The sequence below is a fragment of the Daphnia pulicaria genome, chromosome 6 (genome assembly GCF_021234035.1).
Source record: "Daphnia pulicaria isolate SC F1-1A chromosome 6, SC_F0-13Bv2, whole genome shotgun sequence".
Classification (NCBI taxonomy): domain Eukaryota; kingdom Metazoa; phylum Arthropoda; class Branchiopoda; order Diplostraca; family Daphniidae; genus Daphnia; species Daphnia pulicaria.
Window position 1 is genome coordinate 14,178,303 of NC_060918.1, and position 21,909 is coordinate 14,200,211.

The 21,909-nt window shown below is 42.2% G+C and overlaps 1 long non-coding RNA gene and 32 other non-coding genes across 33 annotated transcripts; 32 read left to right on the plus strand and 1 right to left on the minus strand.

The window, feature by feature from the left end:
- Positions 1 to 279: 279 nt before the first annotated feature.
- LOC124342523 lies at positions 280 to 646 on the minus strand. The gene is made up of 3 exons (XR_006918905.1): positions 580 to 646; positions 396 to 511; positions 280 to 327 (listed from the first exon to the last, which is right to left on the minus strand). It is a non-coding gene; the product is annotated as an uncharacterized LOC124342523 (long non-coding RNA).
- A 993-nt stretch (positions 647 to 1,639) lies between these two features.
- Trnat-ugu lies at positions 1,640 to 1,727 on the plus strand. Its single transcript is given in 2 exon segments — positions 1,640 to 1,675; positions 1,692 to 1,727. It is a non-coding gene; the product is annotated as a tRNA-Thr (tRNA).
- A 92-nt stretch (positions 1,728 to 1,819) lies between these two features.
- Positions 1,820 to 1,903, plus strand: Trnal-cag. Its single transcript has one exon. It is a non-coding gene; the product is annotated as a tRNA-Leu (tRNA).
- Positions 1,904 to 2,001: 98 nt separating this feature from the next.
- Trnas-aga lies at positions 2,002 to 2,083 on the plus strand. The gene has a single exon. It is a non-coding gene; the product is annotated as a tRNA-Ser (tRNA).
- A 623-nt stretch (positions 2,084 to 2,706) lies between these two features.
- LOC124346344 lies at positions 2,707 to 2,812 on the plus strand. The gene has a single exon (XR_006919898.1). It is a non-coding gene; the product is annotated as a U6 spliceosomal RNA (small nuclear RNA).
- A 66-nt stretch (positions 2,813 to 2,878) lies between these two features.
- On the plus strand, positions 2,879 to 2,966 carry Trnat-ugu. Its single transcript is given in 2 exon segments — positions 2,879 to 2,914; positions 2,931 to 2,966. It is a non-coding gene; the product is annotated as a tRNA-Thr (tRNA).
- Positions 2,967 to 3,058: 92 nt separating this feature from the next.
- Positions 3,059 to 3,141, plus strand: Trnal-cag. Its single transcript has one exon. It is a non-coding gene; the product is annotated as a tRNA-Leu (tRNA).
- Positions 3,142 to 3,239: 98 nt separating this feature from the next.
- Trnas-aga lies at positions 3,240 to 3,321 on the plus strand. The gene has a single exon. It is a non-coding gene; the product is annotated as a tRNA-Ser (tRNA).
- A 623-nt stretch (positions 3,322 to 3,944) lies between these two features.
- LOC124346233 lies at positions 3,945 to 4,050 on the plus strand. Its single transcript, XR_006919802.1, has one exon. It is a non-coding gene; the product is annotated as a U6 spliceosomal RNA (small nuclear RNA).
- A 67-nt stretch (positions 4,051 to 4,117) lies between these two features.
- Positions 4,118 to 4,205, plus strand: Trnat-ugu. The gene is given in 2 exon segments: positions 4,118 to 4,153; positions 4,170 to 4,205. It is a non-coding gene; the product is annotated as a tRNA-Thr (tRNA).
- A 92-nt stretch (positions 4,206 to 4,297) lies between these two features.
- Positions 4,298 to 4,381, plus strand: Trnal-cag. Its single transcript has one exon. It is a non-coding gene; the product is annotated as a tRNA-Leu (tRNA).
- A 98-nt stretch (positions 4,382 to 4,479) lies between these two features.
- On the plus strand, positions 4,480 to 4,561 carry Trnas-aga. Its single transcript has one exon. It is a non-coding gene; the product is annotated as a tRNA-Ser (tRNA).
- Positions 4,562 to 4,621: 60 nt separating this feature from the next.
- On the plus strand, positions 4,622 to 4,711 carry Trnay-gua. The gene is given in 2 exon segments: positions 4,622 to 4,658; positions 4,676 to 4,711. It is a non-coding gene; the product is annotated as a tRNA-Tyr (tRNA).
- A 473-nt stretch (positions 4,712 to 5,184) lies between these two features.
- On the plus strand, positions 5,185 to 5,290 carry LOC124346234. Its single transcript, XR_006919803.1, has one exon. It is a non-coding gene; the product is annotated as a U6 spliceosomal RNA (small nuclear RNA).
- Positions 5,291 to 5,357: 67 nt separating this feature from the next.
- Positions 5,358 to 5,445, plus strand: Trnat-ugu. The gene is given in 2 exon segments: positions 5,358 to 5,393; positions 5,410 to 5,445. It is a non-coding gene; the product is annotated as a tRNA-Thr (tRNA).
- Positions 5,446 to 5,537: 92 nt separating this feature from the next.
- Trnal-cag lies at positions 5,538 to 5,621 on the plus strand. Its single transcript has one exon. It is a non-coding gene; the product is annotated as a tRNA-Leu (tRNA).
- A 98-nt stretch (positions 5,622 to 5,719) lies between these two features.
- Positions 5,720 to 5,801, plus strand: Trnas-aga. Its single transcript has one exon. It is a non-coding gene; the product is annotated as a tRNA-Ser (tRNA).
- Positions 5,802 to 5,861: 60 nt separating this feature from the next.
- On the plus strand, positions 5,862 to 5,951 carry Trnay-gua. Its single transcript is given in 2 exon segments — positions 5,862 to 5,898; positions 5,916 to 5,951. It is a non-coding gene; the product is annotated as a tRNA-Tyr (tRNA).
- A 473-nt stretch (positions 5,952 to 6,424) lies between these two features.
- On the plus strand, positions 6,425 to 6,530 carry LOC124346235. The gene has a single exon (XR_006919804.1). It is a non-coding gene; the product is annotated as a U6 spliceosomal RNA (small nuclear RNA).
- A 67-nt stretch (positions 6,531 to 6,597) lies between these two features.
- Positions 6,598 to 6,685, plus strand: Trnat-ugu. Its single transcript is given in 2 exon segments — positions 6,598 to 6,633; positions 6,650 to 6,685. It is a non-coding gene; the product is annotated as a tRNA-Thr (tRNA).
- Positions 6,686 to 6,777: 92 nt separating this feature from the next.
- On the plus strand, positions 6,778 to 6,861 carry Trnal-cag. Its single transcript has one exon. It is a non-coding gene; the product is annotated as a tRNA-Leu (tRNA).
- Positions 6,862 to 6,959: 98 nt separating this feature from the next.
- Trnas-aga lies at positions 6,960 to 7,041 on the plus strand. The gene has a single exon. It is a non-coding gene; the product is annotated as a tRNA-Ser (tRNA).
- Positions 7,042 to 7,101: 60 nt separating this feature from the next.
- Trnay-gua lies at positions 7,102 to 7,191 on the plus strand. The gene is given in 2 exon segments: positions 7,102 to 7,138; positions 7,156 to 7,191. It is a non-coding gene; the product is annotated as a tRNA-Tyr (tRNA).
- Positions 7,192 to 12,378: 5,187 nt separating this feature from the next.
- LOC124346236 lies at positions 12,379 to 12,484 on the plus strand. Its single transcript, XR_006919805.1, has one exon. It is a non-coding gene; the product is annotated as a U6 spliceosomal RNA (small nuclear RNA).
- A 68-nt stretch (positions 12,485 to 12,552) lies between these two features.
- Trnat-ugu lies at positions 12,553 to 12,640 on the plus strand. Its single transcript is given in 2 exon segments — positions 12,553 to 12,588; positions 12,605 to 12,640. It is a non-coding gene; the product is annotated as a tRNA-Thr (tRNA).
- Positions 12,641 to 12,732: 92 nt separating this feature from the next.
- Trnal-cag lies at positions 12,733 to 12,816 on the plus strand. The gene has a single exon. It is a non-coding gene; the product is annotated as a tRNA-Leu (tRNA).
- Positions 12,817 to 12,914: 98 nt separating this feature from the next.
- Trnas-aga lies at positions 12,915 to 12,996 on the plus strand. The gene has a single exon. It is a non-coding gene; the product is annotated as a tRNA-Ser (tRNA).
- A 60-nt stretch (positions 12,997 to 13,056) lies between these two features.
- On the plus strand, positions 13,057 to 13,146 carry Trnay-gua. Its single transcript is given in 2 exon segments — positions 13,057 to 13,093; positions 13,111 to 13,146. It is a non-coding gene; the product is annotated as a tRNA-Tyr (tRNA).
- A 5,187-nt stretch (positions 13,147 to 18,333) lies between these two features.
- LOC124346237 lies at positions 18,334 to 18,439 on the plus strand. The gene has a single exon (XR_006919806.1). It is a non-coding gene; the product is annotated as a U6 spliceosomal RNA (small nuclear RNA).
- A 68-nt stretch (positions 18,440 to 18,507) lies between these two features.
- Positions 18,508 to 18,595, plus strand: Trnat-ugu. Its single transcript is given in 2 exon segments — positions 18,508 to 18,543; positions 18,560 to 18,595. It is a non-coding gene; the product is annotated as a tRNA-Thr (tRNA).
- A 92-nt stretch (positions 18,596 to 18,687) lies between these two features.
- On the plus strand, positions 18,688 to 18,771 carry Trnal-cag. The gene has a single exon. It is a non-coding gene; the product is annotated as a tRNA-Leu (tRNA).
- A 98-nt stretch (positions 18,772 to 18,869) lies between these two features.
- Trnas-aga lies at positions 18,870 to 18,951 on the plus strand. Its single transcript has one exon. It is a non-coding gene; the product is annotated as a tRNA-Ser (tRNA).
- A 60-nt stretch (positions 18,952 to 19,011) lies between these two features.
- Trnay-gua lies at positions 19,012 to 19,101 on the plus strand. Its single transcript is given in 2 exon segments — positions 19,012 to 19,048; positions 19,066 to 19,101. It is a non-coding gene; the product is annotated as a tRNA-Tyr (tRNA).
- The last annotated feature ends 2,808 nt before the right edge of the window (positions 19,102 to 21,909 follow it).

The following is a 21,909-nucleotide window of genomic DNA, read 5'->3' on the forward strand; positions in this document are numbered from 1 at the left end:
TCACCAGCATCCTTGGCAGAATGATCTTCCGGATCAGGTAATATAGACGTCGTTGATGTAGCTGAGTTAGAGGAATGATAGCCACAAGTGCACGTTACAATTTTCCCAAATAGGTTTGTGGTGCAGACTTTTACTGGGCATTTCTCTATCACACAAATTTCTTTTGTCCATCTAGAGGTCTTCGCCGGTTTCTGGCCTTGGCCGAATTTGAATGTCCCAGCTGCATAATCTCTCAATCTTGACTTCCACTCAACGTCCGATTTCCCATGTTTAGGCATCCTTGAGAGAGCGAGAAAAAACTAGGTTGGTCCGGATATTGAACAAAGCCTATTGAAAAAAATCAAGTTATTGTTTTGTCTTTAATGTGCCTTAACTATCAATAAACCATTAATTACCTTCAGGAATGTGTCGGATAGAGTTAAGAAACCTATAATAAGGTAGCTAGAATATGCAGATAGGCATTTGAGAGAGCGAACCCTCACTAGGTTTAACTTGATTTGTTGGGAGATGCCTATTTAAAAACATAAATAATTATTGTTGCTTTCAATGTGTCTTAACTATTAAAGAACTATTAGTTACCTCCAGGAATGAGTATTCAGCAACTCATCGACTAAAGTTTAGAAACCTCCAGGTGATTGGCCCACTAGTCCTATGAGAGAGCGAGACCAAACTAGGGTTGGCTGGATATTTACAGAAAAGCCTATAGAAAAACATAAATAATTATTGTTGCTTTGAATGTGTGTCTTAACTATAAAAAAACTGTTAATTACCTTCAGGAATGAGTATTCAGCCACTCATCGGCTAGAGTTAACATACCTCCAGGTGATTGGCCCACTAGTCCTATGAGAGAGCGAGAAGAAAATAAAAAAATGAACTACCCACAATGCCCTCGTTATTGCCTATTACCTTTTCGCATTCAATATCCTAAATAAGGAAACATGATTTTCAACCTGGACAAAGGATGGTAAAGAACATGGAACATGACAGTTAAGACCAGACTGACTTGTTCGGACTTCTTTCACTAAGTGTGCAAATCAAAATTGAAATTATTCCTCAGAATCCTTTATCAATACTTCAGTCTGAAATAATCTATGCTAGAGAGAACACAGGAGCAAGTTGATTTTCCTAGTTGGTTCTCTAGATTGACGACTGACTATACGAGCTACGACAATTGAACGACAGCAAGCTTTGATAAGCAGACGATGGCTGTAAAAAAGAATGACAGCTGGAACGAAAAGAAAGGTTTTCGTTAGATAAACCGGTGAAAATCACATTAAAATGCATAATAAAACCATCAACAGATAGAGAATTTAATTCTTCAAAAAGTGGATGACGGAACTTAACGGTGATTTAACGCATATTAAACTGTGAATTTCTAGAAAATAGAACATTTGTTTGGCATTTCAAGCGGCAAACGTCGCAAACTATTCCAAATTGTTCCAAATTGTTTCAATTTTTGGATATTTGTTCCAATTGTTTCAAATTTCCAATTGTTTCAAATCGACAGAGAACATTGGGATCCACGAAGCGCAAGGATGACACGCAAAATCGTGAAGCGTTCCACATTCCCCCCCCCCCCCAACCTTCATGGATGTTGATAAAATAAGATTTACCATAAGTTTTAGTCGATGATTTACCAGGCTTCTTAGCTCAGTGGCAGAGCACTAGTCTTGTAAGTCTGTAGCGGTGTCAACTAGTGGTCATGAGTTCAATTCTCATAGGAGGCAAATCGGAAACTTATACATAAGAAAAACAATAATCCGTGAATAGTTGAAATGGTGGTCTCGATTGCTCGGTAGGTGAAACGAAAAAGTATAATGTCAGGATGGCCGAGCGGTCTAAGGCGCTGCGTTCAGGTCGCAGTCCAGTTCTCTGGGCGAGGGTTCGAATCCCTCTTCTGACACTCATAAAGCACTTTTGTCACAAGTCCGCTATATGAACTAATCCACCCAGAAGACAATATAGGGAGGATTCAAAACACCTTTTTTGGACAATCCAACAGCAGATGTGGCCGAGTGGTTAAGGCGACTGACTAGAAATCAGTTTCCCTCTGGGAGCGTAGGTTCGAATCCTACCATCTGCGCTTTGACACATCATTCTCTACACGACAGGTGTGGCAGAAATAAAAACCTGGTTTCATAACCCTTCGATAGCTCAGTTGGTAGAGCGGTGGACTGTAGGTTGTATGAGAATTGATATCCATAGGTCACTGGTTTAACTCCGGTCCGAAGGATTTTGTCATACTATATAACCCAACCTCCTTTTCTTACATGAAAGTATTTACTGGGATACATGATGACAATGTACGCAGAAAGTTCTTTTGCCAAGTGTACAGTCTAAGATCAACCAAATTCACAATAGAATCATTACATTAGAGGTTAAAGTCAAATTCAAGACTGATTGCGAGAAAAGTATGCAACACTATCTTCACATGTAGAAAATGTATGATGAGGCAAATTCACGTTGGAAACATCGAAATAGACAATAAAATTGAAAGTCATTTGCGGAAATCGATACAGTACTGTCAAACATACATACAGTTACTGTGGAATATTCAAAGAATGATCACTCACTTGACATTTTCCAAACAAAAAATAATAACATTCAATAAAAAAGTGATTTTTGCAGTAATTAATTTAACACTGCAGCATAATATATGTTGTGAATCGACCAGGTATAAAGTAATCGCCTGAGGTACATTGAAATGTATTCCATACGGAATACATATACTAAAATTGGAACGATACAGAGAATATTAGCATGGCCCCTGCGAAAGGATGACACGCAAAATCGTGAAGCGTTCCACATTTTTTCCCCCCAACCTTCATGGATGTTGATAAAATAAGCTTTACCATAAGTTTTAGTCGATGACTTACCAGTCTTCTTAGCTCAGTGGCAGAGCACTAGTCTTGTAAGTCTGTAGCGGTGTCAACTAGTGGTCATGAGTTCAATTCTCATAGGAGGCAAATCGGAAACTTATACATAAGAAAAACAACCATCCGTGAATAGTTGAAATGGTGGTCTCGATTGCTCGGTAGGTGAAACGATAAAGTATAATGTCAGGATGGCCGAGCGGTCTAAGGCGCTGCGTTCAGGTCGCAGTCCAGTTCTCTGGGCGAGGTTCGAATCCCTCTTCTGACACTTATAAAGCACTTTTGTCACAAGTCCGCTATATGAACTAATCCACCCAGAAGACAATATGGGGAGGATTCAAAACACCTTTTTTGGACAATCCAACAGCAGATGTGGCCGAGTGGTTAAGGCGACTGACTAGAAATCAGTTTCCCTCTGGGAGCGTAGGTTCGAATCCTACCATCTGCGCTTTGACACATCATTCTCTACACGACAGGTGTGGCAGAAATAAAAACCTGGTTTCATAACCCTTCGATAGCTCAGTTGGTAGAGCGGTGGACTGTAGGTTGTATGAGAATTGATATCCATAGGTCACTGGTTCAACTCCGTTTTGAAGGATTTTGTCATACTATATAACCCAACCTCCTTTTCTTACATGAAAGTATTTACTGGGATACATGATGACAATGTATGCAGAAAGTTCTTTTGCCAAGTGTACAGTCTAAGATCAACCAAATTCACAATAGAATCATTACATTAGAGGTTAAAGTCAAATTCAAGACTGATTGCGAGAAAAGTATGCAACACTATCTTCACATTTGGAAAATGTATGATGAGGCAAATTCACGTTGGAAACATCGAAATAGACAATAAAATTGAAAGCCATTTGCGGAAATCGATACAGTACTGTCAAACATACATACAGTTACTGTGGAATATTCAAAGAATGATCACTCACTTGACATTTTCCAAACAAAAAATAATAACATTCAATAAAAAAGTGATTTTTGCAGTAATTAATTTAACACTGCAGCAGAATATATGTTGTGAATCGACCAGAAATAAAGTAATCGCCTGAGGTACATTGAAATGTATTCCATACGGAATACATATACTAAAATTGGAACGATACAGAGAAGATTAGCATGGCCCCTGCGCAAGGATGACACGCAAAATCGTGAAGCGTTCCACATTTTTTTCCCCCCAACCTTCATGGATGTTGATAAAATAAGCTTTACGATAAGTTTTAGTCGATGATTTACCAGCCTTCTTAGCTCAGTGGCAGAGCACTAGTCTTGTAAGTCTGTAGCGGTGTCAACTAGTGGTCATGAGTTCAATTCTCATAGGAGGCAAATCGGAAACTTATACATAAGAAAAACAATAATCCGTGAATAGTTGAAATGGTGGTCTCGATCGCTCGGTAGGTGAAACGAAAAAGTATAATGTCAGGATGGCCGAGCGGTCTAAGGCGCTGGGTTCAGGTCGCAGTCCAGTTCTCTGGGCGAGGGTTCGAATCCCTCTTCTGACACTCATAAAGCACTTTTGTCACAAGTCCGCTATATGAACTAATCCACCCAGAAGACAATATAGGGAGGATTCAAAACACCTTTTTTGGACAATCCAACAGCAGATGTGGCCGAGTGGTTAAGGCGACTGACTAGAAATCAGTTTCCCTCTGGGAGCGTAGGTTCGAATCCTACCATCTGCGCTTTGACACATCATTCTCTACACGACAGGTGTGGCAGAAATAAAAACCTGGTTTCATAACCCTTCGATAGCTCAGTTGGTAGAGCGGTGGACTGTAGGTTGTATGAGAATTGATATCCATAGGTCACTGGTTCAACTCCGGTTCGAAGGATTTTGTCATACTATATAACCCAACCTCCTTTTCTTACATGAAAGTATTTACTGGGATACATGATGACAATGTATGCAGAAAGTTCTTTTGCCAAGTGTACAGTCTAAGATCAACCAAATTCACAATAGAATCATTACATTAGAGGTTAAAGTCAAATTCAAGACTGATTGCGAGAAAAGTATGCAACACTATCTTCACATGTGGAAAATGTATGATGAGGCAAATTCACGTTGGAAACATCGAAATAGACAATAAAATTGAAAGCCATTTTCGGAAATCGATACAGTACTGTCAAACATACATACAGTTACTGTGGAATATTCAAAGAATGATCACTCACTTGACATTTTCCAAACAAAAAATAATAACATTCAATAAAAAAGTGATTTTTGCAGTAATTAATTTAACACTGCAGCAGAATATATGTTGTGAATCGACCAGGTATAAAGTAATCGCCTGAGGTACATTGAATTGTATTCCATACGGAATACATATACTAAAATTGGAACGATACAGAGAAGATTAGCATGGCCCCTGCGCAAGGATGACACGCAAAATCGTGAAGCGTTCCACATTTTTTTCCCCCCAACCTTCATGGATGTTGATAAAATAAGCTTTACCATAAGTGTTAGTCGATGATTTACCAGCCTTCTTAGCTCAGTGGCAGAGCAATAGTCTTGTATGTCTGTAGCGGTGTCAACTAGTGGTCATGAGTTCAATTCTCATAGGAGGCAAATCGGAAACTTATACATAAGAAAAACAATAATCCGTGAATAGTTGAAATGGTGGTCTCGATTGCTCGGTAGGTGAAACGATCAATTATAATGTCAGGATGGCCGAGCGGTCTAAGGCGCTGCGTTCAGGTCGCAGTCGAGTTCTCTGGGCGAGGGTTCGAATCCCTCTTCTGACACTCATAAAGCACTTTTGTCACAAGTCCGCTATATGAACTAATCCACCCAGAAGACAATATAGGGAGGATTCAAAACACCTTTTTTGGACAATCCAACAGCAGATGTGGCCGAGTGGTTAAGGCGACTGACTAGAAATCAGTTTCCCTCTGGGAGCGTAGGTTCGAATCCTACCATCTGCGCTTTGACACATCATTCTCTACACGACAGGTGTGGCAGAAATAAAAACCTGGTTTCATAACCCTTCGATAGCTCAGTTGGTAGAGCGGTGGACTGTAGGTTGTATGAGAATTGATATCCATAGGTCACTGGTTCAACTCCGGTTCGAAGGATTTTGTCATACTATATAACCCAACCTCCTTTTCTTACATGAAAGTATTTACTGGGATACATGATGACAATGTATGCAGAAAGTTCTTTTGCCAAGTGTACAGTCTAAGATCAACCAAATTCACAATAGAATCATTACATTAGAGGTTAAAGTCAAATTCAAGACTGATTGCGAGAAAAGTATGCAACACTATCTTCACATGTGGAAAATGTATGATGAGGCAAATTCACGTTGGAAACATCGAAATAGACAATAAAATTGAAAGCCATTTTCGGAAATCGATACAGTACTGTCAAACATACATACAGTTACTGTGGAATATTCAAAGAATGATCACTCACTTGACATTTTCCAAACAAAAAATAATAACATTCAATAAAAAAGTGATTTTTGCAGTAATTAATTTAACACTGCAGCAGAATATATGTTGTGAATCGACCAGGTATAAAGTAATCGCCTGAGGTACATTGAATTGTATTCCATACGGAATACATATACTAAAATTGGAACGATACAGAGAAGATTAGCATGGCCCCTGCGCAAGGATGACACGCAAAATCGTGAAGCGTTCCACATTTTTTTCCCCCCAACCTTCATGGATGTTGATAAAATAAGCTTTACCATAAGTGTTAGTCGATGATTTACCAGCCTTCTTAGCTCAGTGGCAGAGCAATAGTCTTGTATGTCTGTAGGGGTGTCAACTAGTGGTCATGAGTTCAATTCTCATAGGAGGCAAATCGGAAACTTATACATAAGAAAAACAATAATCCGTGAATAGTTGAAATGGTGGTCTCGATTGCTCGGTAGGTGAAACGATAAAGTATAATGTCAGGATGGCCGAGCGGTCTAAGGCGCTGCGTTCAGGTCGCAGTCGAGTTCTCTGGGCGAGGGTTCGAATCCCTCTTCTGACACTCATAAAGCACTTTTGTCACAAGTCCGCTATATGAACTAATCCACCCAGAAGACAATATAGGGAGGATTCAAAACACCTTTTTTGGACAATCCAACAGCAGATGTGGCCGAGTGGTTAAGGCGACTGACTAGAAATCAGTTTCCCTCTGGGAGCGTAGGTTCGAATCCTACCATCTGCGCTTTGACACATCATTCTCTACACGACAGGTGTGGCAGAAATAAAAACCTGGTTTCATAACCCTTCGATAGCTCAGTTGGTAGAGCGGTGGACTGTAGGTTGTATGATAATTGATATCCATAGGTCACTGGTTCAACTCCGGTTCGAAGGAATTTGTCATACTATATAACCCAACCTCCTTTTCTTACATGAAAGTATTTACTGGGATACATGATGACAATGTATGCAGAAAGTTCTTTTGCCAAGTGTACAGTCTAAGATCAACCAAATTCACAATAGAATCATTACATTAGAGGTTAAAGTCAAATTCAAGACTGATTGCGAGAAAAGTATGCAACACTATCTTCACATGTGGAAAATGTATGATGAGGCAAATGTTGGAATAAAGTATACATACAAGAGTTTAACAGCTTACTTGTGCTATATTTGTGTAGAGAATGAACATACCAAAATTGACACATAGATCCAGCTAGGCTTTCCAACACTTACATGTGACAGAACGAGTAAAGGAATAAGGGCAACATGGTTGTATCAAGTCGAAGCCTCTTCTCACCACATGAGATGGAATTTGCTATTTCAACACACCCACTCAATTTTACATCACATGATTAATATCAACAATGTTGCTTTCTTCCCGGAGTCGACTGAAGAGCTGTCCATCCAGGGGCTTAGTTAAAATATCTGCTAGTTGTTGTGAAGTGTGAATGTACTGGATATGAATGACTCCTTCCTTGACCATATTGCGGATGTGGTGGTACTTGACATCTATGTGCTTAGTTCTCGCTTGATGTCCTGAATTTTTCACCAAGCTGATGGCACCTTGATTATCACACAATAAGGTAGTAGGTGACTTCTGCTCCCATCCGATGTCATCCAGTAGTTGCCGGAACCATATGACTGTTTTCGTGGCTGCACTGGCAGCAACATACTCTGCTTCAGTAGATGAAAGAGATACGCAATCCTGACGATGACTGGACCAAGACACTGGGGCGCCATTAAGGAAACAGAAAACGCCAGTGGTTGATTTCCTAGTGACGAGATCGCCAGCGTAGTCCGAATCCGAATACGTTAGCAGCATATTTCTCTCCTGTACTCCTCCATAGCAGATTCCAGAAGTGATGGTGCCTCGAAGATACGAAAGAATTCTCTTCACTGCCTCCCAATGTGCCTTTGCTGGATTGGTTGAGAACTGCGCAACTTGATTCACCGCAAAGGCAATATCAGGTCTTGTGCAGGTAGCCGCAAACATCAAAGATCCAACTGCTTCTCTAAACGGGAAGGAATCCTTTGGGTCTCTTTCTGCATTGTTGGACAATCTTGCATGCGGGTCCGCCGGTACTGTTTTGGGATAGCAGTTCTCCATTTGAAATTTCTTGAGGATCTTTTCGATGTATTTCTCTTGCCTGATGTGAATTAGGTTCCTTTCTGGATTTCTTCTTATTTGGATCCCTACGAAGCACTCCACGTCACCATGAGTCATCTCAAACACATTTTCCAGGTAGCGGACGATATCTTCCAATCTTGATTGTAGAGAGCTGCACACAATACCGTCATCAACCCATATGGCCATTATGGTTAGTTCGGTTTCTGTCTTGATTGTGTAAACACACGGATCTGCCTTACTTTGTGAGAAACCATACTGCACCAAAAAATTGTTGAATTTCTCGTTCCAGGAACGCGAGGCTTGTTTTAAACCATACAATGATTTGTTCAGTCGGCACACCAGGTCTTCTTGTCCTTCGATTTTAAATCCTGTTGGTTGGAACATGTAAAGTTCTTCATGAAGGTCCCCGTTCAGAAAAGCTGTTTTCACATCCAATTGCACCATCTCAAGATTTTCAGCAGCTGTGATTGCAAGTACGGCACGCAGAGAGTCATGTCTCACCACTGGAGAATAGGTTTCTTCATAATCAATGCCAGGTCTTTGCGTGAACCCCTTTGCTACAAGCCTAGCCTTGTATCTAACTTCGGTACCAGATTTAATTGTATACACCCACTTGTTCCTGATTGCATTTCTTCCAACTGGTAACCTGCAGAGTGTCCAAGTGTTGTTCTTCATAAGCGACTGATACTCTTCATCCATGGCTAACATCCACTTCTCTGATTCAGCTGAGTTGAGAGCTTCTTCTACCGTTTCCGGTTCTTCAACATCCAGTAACGCCATTCCCGCATATTTTTCAGTTTGCGATTCTTCTATCCACCGGCTGGGTTTGTTTCGGATCCTTGCTCCAAGCGGATTTTCTTCTCTGGGAGTGATGATGGTAACTTGCTTCTTTTTCCTTGGATTCGTTGCAGCTGGATCGATGGTAACAGTCGGTGCTTCTTGGGCTTCAGATGATTGATCTGGATTCAAAGGCAATTGATTTTCAGACGGCAATGTCTCAGGCGGATCCTCCGATGGACTCAATATCGAGTTCTCTGGAACCAATTCTTCTGGGTACACCAATGGCGGATTACTGAAACAGGATTCTCTTGAAATAGAACAGAATCTTTCTTCGTTAAAAAGGACATCTCTACTGATCCTCACTTTTCTAGTGGCTGGATCCGATAGTCTAAAGGCCTTCTGGGTTTCACAATACCCAACATGGATACACTTAATTGCCTTGGGATCAAATTTTGTCCGTTCATCCTTCGGCACATGAACATAGGCATCTGCTCCAAACACCCGAAGATGAGAAAAATTAGGCTTGATACCTTTCCATAACTCGTAAGGCGTTTTCCCTTCTCGACTCCTTGACACTACTCGATTTTTGATGTAGACGGCTGTGTTGGAGGCCTCCACCCATAGCTCAATTGGAAGCCCTGCGGCATGCAGCATGCTCCTGGCTGGTTCAACTATTGTCCGGTTGGATCTCTCCGACACTCCGTTTTGTTCTGGGGTCTTCGGGGCGCTTGATTCATGCTTGATTCCATTCTCCTTCAACCATTCTTCAAATTTGTTGCTGAAATATTCACCACCGTTGTCTGAGCGAAGAGTGGCAACGTGCTGGCCAGTTTCTACCAAGATGCGTTGGACTAGTTGTCTAAAAAGTGCTTCCACCTCAGATTTCAGCTTGATAAAATAAATGAAGACATAGCCACTAAAATCGTCCTTGAAAATAACGAAGTACTTGGCTCCTTTAGGTGAAGGTCTTGACATTGGTCCACACACGTCGGAATGAATGAGTTCTCCTATCCTGTTGGCTCGTTTTCTTCCTCCAGTTGGAAAAGGCAGCCTATGATGTTTACCTAGGGCAAAACCTTCACAGAATGGTCCAGCAGATGTGTCGCTACGTTTGATGACAAGTCCATCCACCAACTTCTCTGACTCCATCTTACGGATGGTTTCTGTGCTTGTGTGTCCAAGACGATGATGCCACAGGTGAAGAGGTTGAGCTTCCGGTCTGGATAGTGCATGGAATGCAGTTTGTTGACCATCTGAATTCTGTCCAACCTTCGAATGATGATTCTTGACACTTCGTATATTCAGACGATATAGATGATTAGAGAAACTTTCGCCGACCGCCACAATCTTCTCCCCTTTAGAGATGGTAACCCGGTCATTGTTGAACAAGACACGCAGGCCTACTTTTGTTGCAGATCGAACGGAGAAAAGATTGACGCCTAAATCAGGAACGAAGAGCACATTCTTTAGAATACCTGAATGCCATTTTTCGTTGACATTGGTTTGGATTGTGATGTCTCCCATTCCTTTGGCTTGAAGAAGATTGTTACTACATCCAACTCCTTTGACTGGCCAACTTCCATTCTTGACCGCTTGATAGTTTGAAAATAGATGGAACTGATCCGACATATGAATAGTGCAGCCAGAGTCTACGTACCAGTTGTCTCTAAAATTTCCTTCAAATTGAATATCACCTGGAAGAGTTGTGAAAGCGTAGTCTCCAGGCCAATCGGGTTGTCTTTGAGGCTTGAACTGTGCAAACTGAGCTTGTAGTGGCTGGAATCCGTTAGGGACTCCTCTTTCCATGTGATCTTTCTTTGTCCAACATGTGCTTTCCCAGTGGTTCGACCCACCACAGTAGTTGCATCTTCTTTTCCTGAATCCTCGTCCACGACCGGATGAATGTTGAGCTGGTGGCTGTGATGGGATGTGGGCAGCAGCAGGTTGTGTAGACTGTTGATTTGACATTTCTTGTTTCTTGGCAAAGAATGCAGCGTTGGCACCATCTTCTTCTTGACAACCTTTATTACGAGCTTCTTCCTTAAAAAGGCGTTATCTTAAAGACTGCAACGTTTTCTTACTGTCGTCCATGTTGTCCCATACTGACACAATGTGCTTGTAGCTGGGGGGTAGGGTGACAATAATCTTAGTAACGATGTCAATTTCGTCAACACTCACCCCCATATCATTCAATTGATTGGCCATCGACTCGATCATGGTGATGTGTGCAGCAATATCATGCTCCTTGTTGAACTCGTACTGGTAGAATCTCTGTCGAAGGAAGTGCTTGTTCTCTGAAGCCACTTGTTCATATTGATCTGTCAGGCGTGTCCACATCTCCTTTGCTGATTTACATGTCATCATGGAACGAGCCTGTTGAGATTCCATTGTAAAGACTATGAAGTTTCTTGCAGTGCTGTCTCGTTGGTTCCAGGTTTTGATGGCAGCAGAGTTTTTGACGGCTTGAGTTGATGCATCAATGTCTGGAATAGGCGCAGTGGATACACCAGTGACAATTTCAATCAGATCATGCTGTTCTAGCAGGAGGGTGATCTGAAACTTCCAAAATTGAAAATTCGTGCCGTCGAACTTAGCGACATGACTCATTTCCTTGGTTGGATTTGACGTCATGCTAAACAACAGGCAAAGATTTATACTCGAATGTAGTTTACTTTAAATAGCAGTATGCGTTCAAATAACTGGGCCCATAACCTGTTGGAATAAAGTATACATACAAGAGTTTAACAGCTTACTTGTGCTATATTTGTGTAGAGAATGAACATACCAAAATTGACACATAGATCCAGCTAGGCTTTCCAACACTTACATGTGACAGAACGAGTAAAGGAATAAGGGCAACATGGTTGTATCAAGTCGAAGCCTCTTCTCACCACATGAGATGGAAATTGCTATTTCAACAGCAAATTCACGTTGGAAACATCGAAATAGACAATAAAATTGAAAGCCATTTGCGGAAATCGATACAGTACTGTCAAACATACATACAGTTACTGTGGAATATTCAAAGAATGATCACTCACTTGACATTTTCCAAACAAAAAATAATAACATTCAATAAAAAAGTGATTTTTGCAGTAATTAATTTAACACTGCAGCAGAATATATGTTGTGAATCGACCAGGTATAAAGTAATCGCCTGAGGTACATTGAAATGTATTCCATACGGAATACATATACTAAAATTGGAACGATACAGAGAAGATTAGCATGGCCCCTGCGCAAGGATGACACGCAAAATCGTGAAGCGTTCCACATTTTTTTTCCCCCCAACCTTCATGGATGTTGATAAAATAAGCTTTACCATAAGTTTTAGTCGATGATTTACCAGCCTTCTTAGCTCAGTGGCAGAGCACTAGTCTTGTAAGTCTGTAGCGGTGTCAACTAGTGGTCATGAGTTCAATTCTCATAGGAGGCAAATCGGAAACTTATACATAAGAAAAACAATAATCCGTGAATAGTTGAAATGGTGGTCTCGATTGCTCGGTAGGTGAAACGATAAAGTATAATGTCAGGATGGCCGAGCGGTCTAAGGCGCTGCGTTCAGGTCGCAGTCCAGTTCTCTGGGCGAGGGTTCGAATCCCTCTTCTGACACTCATAAAGCACTTTTGTCACAAGTCCGCTATATGAACTAATCCACCCAGAAGACAATATAGGGAGGATTCAAAACACCTTTTTTGGACAATCCAACAGCAGATGTGGCCGAGTGGTTAAGGCGACTGACTAGAAATCAGTTTCCCTCTGGGAGCGTAGGTTCGAATCCTACCATCTGCGCTTTGACACATCATTCTCTACACGACAGGTGTGGCAGAAATAAAAACCTGGTTTCATAACCCTTCGATAGCTCAGTTGGTAGAGCGGTGGACTGTAGGTTGTATGAGAATTGATATCCATAGGTCACTGGTTCAACTCCGGTTCGAAGGATTTTGTCATACTATATAACCCAACCTCCTTTTCTTACATGAAAGTATTTACTGGGATACATGATGACAATGTATGCAGAAAGTTCTTTTGCCAAGTGTACAGTCTAAGATCAACCAAATTCACAATAGAATCATTACATTAGAGGTTAAAGTCAAATTCAAGACTGATTGCGAGAAAAGTATGCAACACTATCTTCACATGTGGAAAATGTATGATGAGGCAAATGTTGGAATAAAGTATACATACAAGAGTTTAACAGCTTACTTGTGCTATATTTGTGTAGAGAATGAACATACCAAAATTGACACATAGATCCAGCTAGGCTTTCCAACACTTACATGTGACAGAACGAGTAAAGGAATAAGGGCAACATGGTTGTATCAAGTCGAAGCCTCTTCTCACCACATGAGATGGAATTTGCTATTTCAACACACCCACTCAATTTTACATCACATGATTAATATCAACAATGTTGCTTTCTTCCCGGAGTCGACTGAAGAGCTGTCCATCCAGGGGCTTAGTTAAAATATCTGCTAGTTGTTGTGAAGTGTGAATGTACTGGATATGAATGACTCCTTCCTTGACCATATTGCGGATGTGGTGGTACTTGACATCTATGTGCTTAGTTCTCGCTTGATGTCCTGAATTTTTCACCAAGCTGATGGCACCTTGATTATCACACAATAAGGTAGTAGGTGACTTCTGCTCCCATCCGATGTCATCCAGTAGTTGCCGGAACCATATGACTGTTTTCGTGGCTGCACTGGCAGCAACATACTCTGCTTCAGTAGATGAAAGAGATACGCAATCCTGACGATGACTGGACCAAGACACTGGGGCGCCATTAAGGAAACAGAAAACGCCAGTGGTTGATTTCCTAGTGACGAGATCGCCAGCGTAGTCCGAATCCGAATACGTTAGCAGCATATTTCTCTCCTGTACTCCTCCATAGCAGATTCCAGAAGTGATGGTGCCTCGAAGATACGAAAGAATTCTCTTCACTGCCTCCCAATGTGCCTTTGCTGGATTGGTTGAGAACTGCGCAACTTGATTCACCGCAAAGGCAATATCAGGTCTTGTGCAGGTAGCCGCAAACATCAAAGATCCAACTGCTTCTCTAAACGGGAAGGAATCCTTTGGGTCTCTTTCTGCATTGTTGGACAATCTTGCATGCGGGTCCGCCGGTACTGTTTTGGGATAGCAGTTCTCCATTTGAAATTTCTTGAGGATCTTTTCGATGTATTTCTCTTGCCTGATGTGAATTAGGTTCCTTTCTGGATTTCTTCTTATTTGGATCCCTACGAAGCACTCCACGTCACCATGAGTCATCTCAAACACATTTTCCAGGTAGCGGACGATATCTTCCAATCTTGATTGTAGAGAGCTGCACACAATACCGTCATCAACCCATATGGCCATTATGGTTAGTTCGGTTTCTGTCTTGATTGTGTAAACACACGGATCTGCCTTACTTTGTGAGAAACCATACTGCACCAAAAAATTGTTGAATTTCTCGTTCCAGGAACGCGAGGCTTGTTTTAAACCATACAATGATTTGTTCAGTCGGCACACCAGGTCTTCTTGTCCTTCGATTTCAAATCCTGTTGGTTGGAACATGTAAAGTTCTTCATGAAGGTCCCCGTTCAGAAAAGCTGTTTTCACATCCAATTGCACCATCTCAAGATTTTCAGCAGCTGTGATTGCAAGTACGGCACGCAGAGAGTCATGTCTCACCACTGGAGAATAGGTTTCTTCATAATCAATGCCAGGTCTTTGCGTGAACCCCTTTGCTACAAGCCTAGCCTTGTATCTAACTTCGGTACCAGATTTAATTGTATACACCCACTTGTTCCTGATTGCATTTCTTCCAACTGGTAACCTGCAGAGTGTCCAAGTGTTGTTCTTCATAAGCGACTGATACTCTTCATCCATGGCTAACATCCACTTCTCTGATTCAGCTGAGTTGAGAGCTTCTTCTACCGTTTCCGGTTCTTCAACATCCAGTAACGCCATTCCCGCATATTTTTCAGTTTGCGATTCTTCTATCCACCGGCTGGGTTTGTTTCGGATCCTTGCTCCAAGCGGATTTTCTTCTCTGGGAGTGATGATGGTAACTTGCTTCTTTTTCCTTGGATTCGTTGCAGCTGGATCGATGGTAACAGTCGGTGCTTCTTGGGCTTCAGATGATTGATCTGGATTCAAAGGCAATTGATTTTCAGACGGCAATGTCTCAGGCGGATCCTCCGATGGACTCAATATCGAGTTCTCTGGAACCAATTCTTCTGGGTACACCAATGGCGGATTACTGAAACAGGATTCTCTTGAAATAGAACAGAATCTTTCTTCGTTAAAAAGGACATCTCTACTGATCCTCACTTTTCTAGTGGCTGGATCCGATAGTCTAAAGGCCTTCTGGGTTTCACAATACCCAACATGGATACACTTAATTGCCTTGGGATCAAATTTTGTCCGTTCATCCTTCGGCACATGAACATAGGCATCTGCTCCAAACACCCGAAGATGAGAAAAATTAGGCTTGATACCTTTCCATAACTCGTAAGGCGTTTTCCCTTCTCGACTCCTTGACACTACTCGATTTTTGATGTAGACGGCTGTGTTGGAGGCCTCCACCCATAGCTCAATTGGAAGCCCTGCGGCATGCAGCATGCTCCTGGCTGGTTCAACTATTGTCCGGTTGGATCTCTCCGACACTCCGTTTTGTTCTGGGGTCTTCGGGGCGCTTGATTCATGCTTGATTCCATTCTCCTTCAACCATTCTTCAAATTTGTTGCTGAAATATTCACCACCGTTGTCTGAGCGAAGAGTGGCAACGTGCTGGCCAGTTTCTACCAAGATGCGTTGGACTAGTTGTCTAAAAAGTGCTTCCACCTCAGATTTCAGCTTGATAAAATAAATGAAGACATAGCCACTAAAATCGTCCTTGAAAATAACGAAGTACTTGGCTCCTTTAGGTGAAGGTCTTGACATTGGTCCACACACGTCGGAATGAATGAGTTCTCCTATCCTGTTGGCTCGTTTTCTTCCTCCAGTTGGAAAAGGCAGCCTATGATGTTTACCTAGGGCAAAACCTTCACAGAATGGTCCAGCAGATGTGTCGCTACGTTTGATGACAAGTCCATCCACCAACTTCTCTGACTCCATCTTACGGATGGTTTCTGTGCTTGTGTGTCCAAGACGATGATGCCACAGGTGAAGAGGTTGAGCTTCCGGTCTGGATAGTGCATGGAATGCAGTTTGTTGACCATCTGAATTCTGTCCAACCTTCGAATGATGATTCTTGACACTTCGTATATTCAGACGATATAGATGATTAGAGAAACTTTCGCCGACCGCCACAATCTTCTCCCCTTTAGAGATGGTAACCCGGTCATTGTTGAACAAGACACGCAGGCCTACTTTTGTTGCAGATCGAACGGAGAAAAGATTGACGCCTAAATCAGGAACGAAGAGCACATTCTTTAGAATACCTGAATGCCATTTTTCGTTGACATTGGTTTGGATTGTGATGTCTCCCATTCCTTTGGCTTGAAGAAGATTGTTACTACATCCAACTCCTTTGACTGGCCAACTTCCATTCTTGACCGCTTGATAGTTTGAAAATAGATGGAACTGATCCGACATATGAATAGTGCAGCCAGAGTCTACGTACCAGTTGTCTCTAAAATTTCCTTCAAATTGAATATCACCTGGAAGAGTTGTGAAAGCGTAGTCTCCAGGCCAATCGGGTTGTCTTTGAGGCTTGAACTGTGCAAACTGAGCTTGTAGTGGCTGGAATCCGTTAGGGACTCCTCTTTCCATGTGATCTTTCTTTGTCCAACATGTGCTTTCCCAGTGGTTCGACCCACCACAGTAGTTGCATCTTCTTTTCCTGAATCCTCGTCCACGACCGGATGAATGTTGAGCTGGTGGCTGTGATGGGATGTGGGCAGCAGCAGGTTGTGTAGACTGTTGATTTGACATTTCTTGTTTCTTGGCAAAGAATGCAGCGTTGGCACCATCTTCTTCTTGACAACCTTTATTACGAGCTTCTTCCTTAAAAAGGCGTTATCTTAAAGACTGCAACGTTTTCTTACTGTCGTCCATGTTGTCCCATACTGACACAATGTGCTTGTAGCTGGGGGGTAGGGTGACAATAATCTTAGTAACGATGTCAATTTCGTCAACACTCACCCCCATATCATTCAATTGATTGGCCATCGACTCGATCATGGTGATGTGTGCAGCAATATCATGCTCCTTGTTGAACTCGTACTGGTAGAATCTCTGTCGAAGGAAGTGCTTGTTCTCTGAAGCCACTTGTTCATATTGATCTGTCAGGCGTGTCCACATCTCCTTTGCTGATTTACATGTCATCATGGAACGAGCCTGTTGAGATTCCATTGTAAAGACTATGAAGTTTCTTGCAGTGCTGTCTCGTTGGTTCCAGGTTTTGATGGCAGCAGAGTTTTTGACGGCTTGAGTTGATGCATCAATGTCTGGAATAGGCGCAGTGGATACACCAGTGACAATTTCAATCAGATCATGCTGTTCTAGCAGGAGGGTGATCTGAAACTTCCAAAATTGAAAATTCGTGCCGTCGAACTTAGCGACATGACTCATTTCCTTGGTTGGATTTGACGTCATGCTAAACAACAGGCAAAGATTTATACTCGAATGTAGTTTACTTTAAATAGCAGTATGCGTTCAAATAACTGGGCCCATAACCTGTTGGAATAAAGTATACATACAAGAGTTTAACAGCTTACTTGTGCTATATTTGTGTAGAGAATGAACATACCAAAATTGACACATAGATCCAGCTAGGCTTTCCAACACTTACATGTGACAGAACGAGTAAAGGAATAAGGGCAACATGGTTGTATCAAGTCGAAGCCTCTTCTCACCACATGAGATGGAAATTGCTATTTCAACAGCAAATTCACGTTGGAAACATCGAAATAGACAATAAAATTGAAAGCCATTTGCGGAAATCGATACAGTACTGTCAAACATACATACAGTTACTGTGGAATATTCAAAGAATGATCACTCACTTGACATTTTCCAAACAAAAAATAATAACATTCAATAAAAAAGTGATTTTTGCAGTAATTAATTTAACACTGCAGCAGAATATATGTTGTGAATCGACCAGGTATAAAGTAATCGCCTGAGGTACATTGAAATGTATTCCATACGGAATACATATACTAAAATTGGAACGATACAGAGAAGATTAGCATGGCCCCTGCGCAAGGATGACACGCAAAATCGTGAAGCGTTCCACATTTTTTTTCCCCCCAACCTTCATGGATGTTGATAAAATAAGCTTTACCATAAGTTTTAGTCGATGATTTACCAGCCTTCTTAGCTCAGTGGCAGAGCACTAGTCTTGTAAGTCTGTAGCGGTGTCAACTAGTGGTCATGAGTTCAATTCTCATAGGAGGCAAATCGGAAACTTATACATAAGAAAAACAATAATCCGTGAATAGTTGAAATGGTGGTCTCGATTGCTCGGTAGGTGAAACGATAAAGTATAATGTCAGGATGGCCGAGCGGTCTAAGGCGCTGCGTTCAGGTCGCAGTCCAGTTCTCTGGGCGAGGGTTCGAATCCCTCTTCTGACACTCATAAAGCACTTTTGTCACAAGTCCGCTATATGAACTAATCCACCCAGAAGACAATATAGGGAGGATTCAAAACACCTTTTTTGGACAATCCAACAGCAGATGTGGCCGAGTGGTTAAGGCGACTGACTAGAAATCAGTTTCCCTCTGGGAGCGTAGGTTCGAATCCTACCATCTGCGCTTTGACACATCATTCTCTACACGACAGGTGTGGCAGAAATAAAAACCTGGTTTCATAACCCTTCGATAGCTCAGTTGGTAGAGCGGTGGACTGTAGGTTGTATGAGAATTGATATCCATAGGTCACTGGTTCAACTCCGGTTCGAAGGATTTTGTCATACTATATAACCCAACCTCCTTTTCTTACATGAAAGTATTTACTGGGATACATGATGACAATGTATGCAGAAAGTTCTTTTGCCAAGTGTACAGTCTAAGATCAACCAAATTCACAATAGAATCATTACATTAGAGGTTAAAGTCAAATTCAAGACTGATTGCGAGAAAAGTATGCAACACTATCTTCACATGTGGAAAATGTATGATGAGGCAAATTCACGTTGGAAACATCGAAATAGACAATAAAATTGAAAGCCATTTGCGGAAATCGATACAGTACTGTCAAACATACATACAGTTACTGTGGAATATTCAAAGAATGATCACTCACTTGACATTTTCCAAACAAAAAATAATAACATTCAATAAAAAAGTGATTTTTGCAGTAATTAATTTAACACTGCAGCAGAATATATGTTGTGAATCGACCAGGTATAAAGTGATCGCCTGAGGCTCATCTGAGTCATCTGAGTCGCGCCCTAGCGGGTTGCACCAAATTTTCGCTCCACATCGTTCTAGTTTTTTAATTCGAGATTAAGCTTTTGTCATTAAATTTTGTGTTCTTCAGTTCTATGAGTGTGTTGTGCATCTGTGGGTGTATACCACGTCTTTTTTATCAAGATGGAATCAATTACTTAGGTCCTGTAGTGTCCCCTCTCTGTTTTTGTGGTGAAGTGTCAAATCGTCCCCCCAGGCTATGTCCCATTGTTTACCAACGGCTCAGGTCCCTCAACCTCCTTAAACGTCAACCAACTAGGAGAGGAAAGAGAAGGTGTAAATCTCGTCCGTTGACGTCACTCGGTCTGGTTAACGCTTGTTCTGTTAATAAGCGACACGAGGCTGTGAGTGCTCATCTTCTGAATTTCAAGTTGGACTTGTTGGCCATTACTGAGACCTGGCAAACCTCAAATGATGACTCTGGGTTGAAGCTCGCCTGTCCAGACGGATACAGTTTCATTCACACTCCTCGCAGTGGATCTATCGGTGGTGGAGTTGCGCTTATTTTCAAGTCCACTGTTGCTGTCCAAAGTGTTCCAGTGTTGTTTGTCCCTACTTCTTTCGAATGGCTCGATCTTTTTGTCCGGATTCGACACAAGAGATTCAGGCTCATCGTTCTCTATCGTCCACCAACTTCATCAAAGACTCCACCGTTTTCAGTTTTTCTCTCTGAGTTTACCTGTCTGTTAGAGGCCCTTAATCAAGCCTCCGGAGACGTTGTTATCACTGGCGACTTCAACATTCACGTCGGGTCTGGTGAAACAAATGCTGATGACTTTGAGGAGCTTTTAGTTTCTTTTAGCTTCTCTCAGCTCGTTAAGGCCCCGACGAGGTGTGCAAAGTCAGGGAAATGGTACACTCTCGACCTGATTTTGACTCGTGAATCCAGCAACTTTGTGTTAGATACCTCTGTAACTTCTCGATTCTCCGATCATCACGCAGTTCAATGTTCGCTTAATATCACCACGCCACCAAGACCATTTAAATCAGTCACATTCCGTGCCGTCAATTCCATTGATTTGGACGCCTTTGTCTCGGATCTCGATTCTCTTCCTCTCCTACTGTCTCCTGCTGACGAATTGGATTATCTTCTTCTTCAATACAATGACGGTCTTGCCTCAGTCCTAGACAAGCATGCACCTGTACGCACGAAGTCTTTTCCTATTCGTCTAGCCATTCCATGGTTTGATGAGTCGGTCCGACTACTTCACAGAGAAGCACGTCACGCTGAGAGGACCTGGAGATATCGGGAACTGAGGGCGTCTACCTCAGGGGATTGGTCGGGTGTCGATGTACTATATGAGTGGTATTGCAGTTGTGTTGATGACTACTATTTTGCCCTCAAGGTAGGGAAGAAGCATTATTTATCTGCTTTGATTGTGGAGTGTGGCTCTGACCAGAAAAAGCTGTTTCGCTTGATCAACAATCTCATGGGTAAAAGTGGTGATCCACCTCTCCCTGATCATTCGTCGAAGAGTGAGCTGGCCAACGACTTTCTCAAGTTTTTCTCGGACAAGGTGGCAACCATTGGGTCATCCCTTGATAGTGTCGGGAAGGATCTTCCTCCAGCAACCTCCAGCGATCCTGTTTTTCTTGAGAGCCGTTCTGTCGATAACTGCTTGGCTTCTTTCTCTCCAATTTCACCGGATGAAGTGAAGGCACTCATCAGACAGTCTCCATGCTCATCGTGCCTCCTGGATCCGATTCCGACTCGTCTACTCAGGAAGGTCGCGAGTGTGATGGCTCAACCAATTTCTTCAATTATCAACCTGTCGTTATCCTCCGGAGTTTTCCCAGGTCAACTTAAGTCTGCAGTTATAACACCACTTCTCAAAAAGCCTAGTCTCGATCCAAAGCTCTTCAGTCACTACAGACCTGTTTCCAACACTGCTTTCCTTGCTAAACTAACGGAACGTCACGTCGCGTGTCAACTCTCTGATCACCTGTCCTCTTACAACATCCTCGACGAAGGTCAGTCTGCTTATCGTCCGCGCCACTCCACTGAAACAGCACTTCTTTCACTATTCAACGACTTACTGATGACCGTTGACGCTAGTGATGGTTCTTCTCTGCTTTTTCTTGACCTTAGTGCTGCGTTCGACACGGTCGATCATGAGATTCTTCTTGAGCGACTCTCTAATCACTGCGGCGTGACTGACACCGCCGCCAATTGGTTTCGCTCCTACCTCACCGGTCGCACTCAGGTTGTCAGCATCAAGGGTGAACTGTCTGAGAGCTCAACACTCATCACGGGCGTTCCCCAGGGAGCTGTTTTGGGCCCTATTGCCTATCTCATCTACG